Source organism: Zea mays, chromosome 5, assembly GCF_902167145.1.
Source record: "Zea mays cultivar B73 chromosome 5, Zm-B73-REFERENCE-NAM-5.0, whole genome shotgun sequence".
NCBI lineage: Eukaryota > Viridiplantae > Streptophyta > Magnoliopsida > Poales > Poaceae > Zea > Zea mays.
In genome coordinates, this window is record NC_050100.1 from 205,373,729 (window position 1) to 205,379,436 (window position 5,708).

Consider the following 5,708-nt stretch of genomic DNA (forward strand, 5'->3'; position numbering starts at 1 on the left):
CACGTTGATCAATAATACGTCAGGAAATAGAATTATTAGCTTTCTTGACGGTAATGCCGAATATAATCAGATTTTCATGGCCGAAGAAGATGAGTCTAAAACGACCTTTATATGTCCAGGCTTCATTGGTTTACTAGGTAAGTGCCCGTACGTTGCAACGGAATCATATAATACCATGATAACTTATATATAAATATGTGTTATACTAAAAAAAGATTTCGTAATAATACAAGTACTTCGTTGTCCCTCGGCTGGGAATGCAAAAACAAAAGATCTTCTCAGAGGAACGAAGTTTTAGCAGTAGTAATTCCAAGGGCTAAACTGTTGTAAAACACTGGTGGTACACCATCCAAACACAGCAATATGAAAAAAGGGGCATCAGCATCCGGCATGAACAACATCTGCAACAGATACTTGCAAGCACAGCAACCTGCCCCCTTGTCTCTAATTATCTTGGTAACCTGCGACACAACAAAGTATTCAATGTTGTCAAATAGCATACACGCTTAATCTATACTGATAGAGCTATGGCCAGAGCTATGATCTTGCTAACTCAGAGACAGACTGATAGAGCTATGATCCTTGGTTGGTGTAGAATTTTACAGCATACCCAAAGCTATGATCTCCAGAAGATAGCCACCTCAAGCGACCAAGGATTACTGACACACTGATTTTTTCTGTGAATGGTGCGCCTGGTTGGTAATGTAAATGAAAGTTCCAAATATAGAGCACTAACACACTATGAGATTGGCTAGCAAGATCTATGACATTATATGAACTTAGGAACTAACAAAGCCATCTTCAAGTAAAACATAGAACCTTGTGCCATATAAAATTTTGAAGCATAACTACAAGATCACAATCATCGTTTAAGTAACATGATCATACCAAAAATAGGATTAAAACATGAAGCCGAACCTTCAGAAAATAGTTCTAATGATGTGAAGTGTACTCATGGTGCCGAACCTTCAGATTATCACCAAGAAGACAATGCAAACATACCAATGCCTCTGTCTATGTCTAGCTATAATCCATCAACATTGTTGAGTTTTAACACGGACTGCTATTTTAAAATTCAGGCACTTCAATAGCTCACTTGTATCCCCAACTCGCCAGAAAACAATACAGATCACGCTTAATCTAGATGATTCTTCATTAAGTGAACAGGTAGCTAAACCAGATCTAATGACTTGACTGCTACAAAACTTGGATCCAACCAACAAACAAATAAGTGCCACAAGCTGCTCTTGAATAATCCTAGTGTGGCTAGAAGTAGTGTTTCTCAGTTAAGTAGTACCTTATTTTGTTGTGCAAGTACAATGAAGCTGGAAATAATTCAAGACCAGCTGTCTATATAAACAGCCGTGGTCCGATAATGGACTTCTTTAAACTGGACCACCATTACGAAGACATATTAATCCACATGTGGTGGATAATGGACTTACAATTAACTCCCATTACTTTCTGTTTCTTTCATAGGAAAAGAATAAGCTGGCTCAAAGATAATGGCATCTCTTACTCCAGGAATACTATTAAAGGTTCTGAAAAATATTAACTCAGATGTGAAAGTATGTGGAGAATACCGGTCCATACTTCTCCAAGTTATTAGCATAGTCCCTGCAATCACTGGTTCAGAACTTTGGCCAGACCATGGTTTCTTCATCAAAGTTTCAGATTCTTCACACTCAACATATGTTTCCTTGTCCAAGGAGGACAACGAACTCATCTTGTCAAACAAACTACAACTCGGACAGTTCATATATGTTGAGAAGGTGCAGTCAAGTATCCCTGTCCCAGTTCTTGTAGGGGTCCGCCCAGTTCCAGGAAGGAACCCTTGCATTGGAAACCCAAAGGATTTGATGCAAATGTCAACTCACTGTGGGATTACGGAAGCACCAGATCATCAACGGAGGACTTCCAAGTCTGCTGATATGGCTGAAAGTGAAAAGGAAAATTTGTAGAGGAAGGTAGTTATCAAAGAGCAGAAGACAGTTGTTGCTTCCCGTTACATGCTTGGGGTATCAAGCAATAACGGGAAAATTACCAGTCTCAACTCCAGCATTGATAGTGACAAAAGTAATGGAGGAAGCACCATATCTGAACCAAATAAAAAATTTGTTGCCCCGAAAGTCAGACAAGAGGCAAAACCTCAGGTGTGTATGCTGAAGCTGATAGGTCTAATTGAGAAGTCCGGGTTTTCAAGTTCCTAACAAACATTGATATTTTAGTTGATAAAACCTGTATAAAATATGATTTGTTAGAAATAGCAGGGATATGATTTGTGAGCTCTTATGAATTTTATACAAACAACGCTTTGAACCAAAAAAACTATCCATATCTTCTGAAAAGGTTAAAAAAACAATGCTTGATGATTACTTTTAGGAACGGCCAAATAATACATCTACTGGTAATACTAAGTCAGTTTCCACAAAGCAAGAAATTAGCAAGGACACACTCAAGAATGGTGGCGCTTCACCTAGTCCAAATGGTTGTGTTGTAGTCAAGAAGCAAATGCCAAAGGAGAGCAAAAAGGAATCTGCTACAGAAAGAAGATCACCACCAAAGCTTTATAAGAGTTCACCAACACCAGCGATGACTTCACCAACAAAGCTCGATCCAGCAGCAAAGCAGAATGGACCATTTGCTAGTGCAGTAAACCAGCTGTCTATATAAACATCGCGATATGCATATGTAGCCGGTGCAGCCGGAAAAACTTGGTGACTGCAGCTTGTGGATCTGCTTCGTAAGATCCCCTTATCTCAGAAAAAATCCTGCAGAGGCACATACGAGATTACAGTTATTCATCCACTTCATAGCCCCCTAGAAAAAATAAGCTCGGCATAAAAGAAAGAAAGCAAGATCCTGGGATGCACTGCAGTGCAGTGGCAAGGTGCTTCCAGAAATAATTCAAGCATCTGTATTAAAATATAGCTTTTGCCTCCACATTTGTATTAAAATAGTCAAAACATTTTTTTCTCGAACACGCAGGAGAACTGCGCCTCATTATATATTAAGCAGAAGAAAATAGAAACTGTCATCTGCTCATTAAACTGTCATCTCCTCATTATTATGGCTTCTTCTAAACATTGTGTAAAACATGGACAATTATATGATATCAGCTTGATAATAGCAAGGCTACCAGACTTCTACAACCAACTGAGCCATAACTCCTATCAGTTTCTGCTAACAAAATGAAACAACTATCACACGATTTCACTTTAGGAAAAATAACTGAAGAAAGGCATAAGTTCATGAAAGGATACATAGATAGCGGTCCTCATGGAAGTTAGCTTAGTGGCCTGCTCTGGTTGGCTTCTAGAATTGATCGGAGTTGGCTCACAACTTCGATGGTCTTTTCTCAGGCTCATTTGACCAGCACCGTTCCATCAGCTCTCTCCATTGTGGGTCACATGATGCTGGCACCGGTGGCCTCAATGTGTTGCTCAAAATTCCTCCTGCAGATTTTTCTGTTAGCATTTGGGATCCCAGGTGATGTTAGAGCATAGGATTACGCTTCATGATAGCTTTGTAACGCACCTATAATCCCTCCATGTTGTATGCCAGCACAGGGCTCCTGGCCCGTGAGTTTTTCACACATTATGATTCCAAAAGAATACACGTCAACCTGTTACAGTATCAGATGTACCAGTATAAATATAGACAGTACAGATAGTTGAGTAGCTAAGTGAGAAGCATAAATTTATTCTTCATTTCAGCAACTTGACTACTTGGGTGTTCAGAAATCACTTGATTCATCAATGGTTGGCTTTCATCTTATTGAGTGCCATATGAGAAACACGCATAGGGCCCATTTCAGTCTGTACAGTGACTTTGGAGCCAGAGCCGAAGCACCAGAAGCCGCACCAAACGGGGCCATACCGTAACACATTTTGAGACCATGACTGTGACTGTGAGTCCTACCTTGGTTGATACCATACCGCTGCTCGTTTCAAGCATTTCAGGAGCCATCCATGGAAGAGTTCCCCTCATCCCACCTGAGACCATTGTAGTTTTTTCCAAATTGGACAGACCGAAATCAGCTACCTATAGTCATAATTCACCAGCCGCTCCATTTCAGTTCTTTGGAAAAAAAATAAGAGGCTATCTATACTGTTAGCAGACAGATATGATAAAATGATGGAAAGGTGGGCACACCTTGCATATCGGGCGAGATGGATCATTGAGATTCACCAGTAAGTTATCGCATTTCAAATCGAAGTGGATTATATCCTTGGAATGCAAGTACTCCATCCCACAATAGCCGCGTCCATGGCAAGAGTGACCCACATTTGCGCCGGTCAAGTAGTCTCTGTTTGCGCACAAGGACTTTCTTGAGAGACCCACTGGCCATGAATTCTGTTACGGTTGCCAATGTCCCCCAGGTCCATTGTTCACGATCCCATAGAACCCCAGCACGTTAGGGTGGTGGAGTTTCAAGAGGATTGCTGCTTCTCTCCAGAACTCCACAATCTGCATGACAAGATTGGTTACTGTTTTCTGACGAGTAAAACCTAGGTCACTAAGTCTATGATTGCGATAGTAAGTAACTTCAATTCACCATGTGGTTTCAAGGAACTGACCAGTTTATCTGTCTCAGGTCACGAATACATGAAGCAGCTGTTCTTTATCCTTTTGATGACAATATATGTTCCTCTCCATCTTCCATGGAAGAGAGTGTAACTGAAGCTCTAATATATTGGCGATGCAAAACTGTCTGCAACTTCTTCTGAAAAAGACCCAATCTGCATACGGTTGCCTTCACATCCCAGCGCACGCTATCTATGTATCCTTTCATGTCCATGAGGTGGCCCATGGAATGACGGGCAGCTCCTCGGCGGTGACGGTCGCCGCCACCTCGACCTACTCCTTTTCCATCTCCAGCTCCACGGTGGAGACCATCGAGACCGTGTCCACCCGCCCAGGACCCGTTGCGCAGGAAAGACCTAGCAAAGCGGCAGATCTAGTGAGACATGGTGTGGAGGCGTGCGCTGTCTCACCATGCCGCGCCAAGGACGGAGATGCCGATGGCAGAGAAGGTGCTGGAGGCGGCGGAGGGGGCACAAGCTACGGAGCGCCGCGTCGCCGTCACCATCCCACGCGAGCATCGTCAGGAGGCGGTTGCAGTGTGCAGGGAGGGCCGAGGACGGAGGCGCTGATGGAGACGATGATGCCGATGGCGGAGAAGGTGTAGGAGGAGGCGATGGGGGTGGACGCGGGCGAGGAGAGGCGCAGATCCGCCTAGGGTGCCAATGCCAAGGTGGACGGGGGCGGAGGCTGGGTGGTTCCATGCGCGAGTGCTGGGAGGGGGCGGATTCAGCGGAGGCGAGGCTGTGGACGCGAGGGAGGGGGCGTGCGCGGCAAGATTAGCGGCGGGCGGCGGGGGGAGGGCGGAGCCACGGTGAGGGAGGTGGACGCCCTCCTTACACTCTTAAGGAATAGTAGAGATTTGAGTGGGTTGTCATGACATTTGGTCTGAAAAATGCTGGTGCTACTTATTAGAGGGCTATGAATTTGATCTTTCACGAGCTATTGGGAAACACTGTGGAAGCCTACATTGATGATATTGTAGTCAAATCGGCTGAGTTTAGTTCTCATATAGCTGATTTGCGCAAAGCCTTTGATAAACTGCGTCGGCATGGTCTGAAAATGAACCCACGTAAATGCGCTTTTGGAGTGTCGGCTGGTAAGTTCTTAAGATTCATCATTCA

At 43.6% G+C, this 5,708-nt stretch overlaps 2 pseudogenes; one reads left to right on the forward strand and one right to left on the reverse strand.

Moving 5' to 3' along the window:
• Positions 1-1,484: 1,484 nt before the first annotated feature.
• LOC103627561 (uncharacterized) lies at positions 1,485-2,673 on the forward strand (annotated as a pseudogene).
• Positions 2,674-3,336: 663 nt separating this feature from the next.
• Positions 3,337-4,813, reverse strand: LOC109939869 (serine/threonine/tyrosine-protein kinase HT1-like; annotated as a pseudogene).
• Positions 4,814-5,708: the final 895 nt, after the last annotated feature.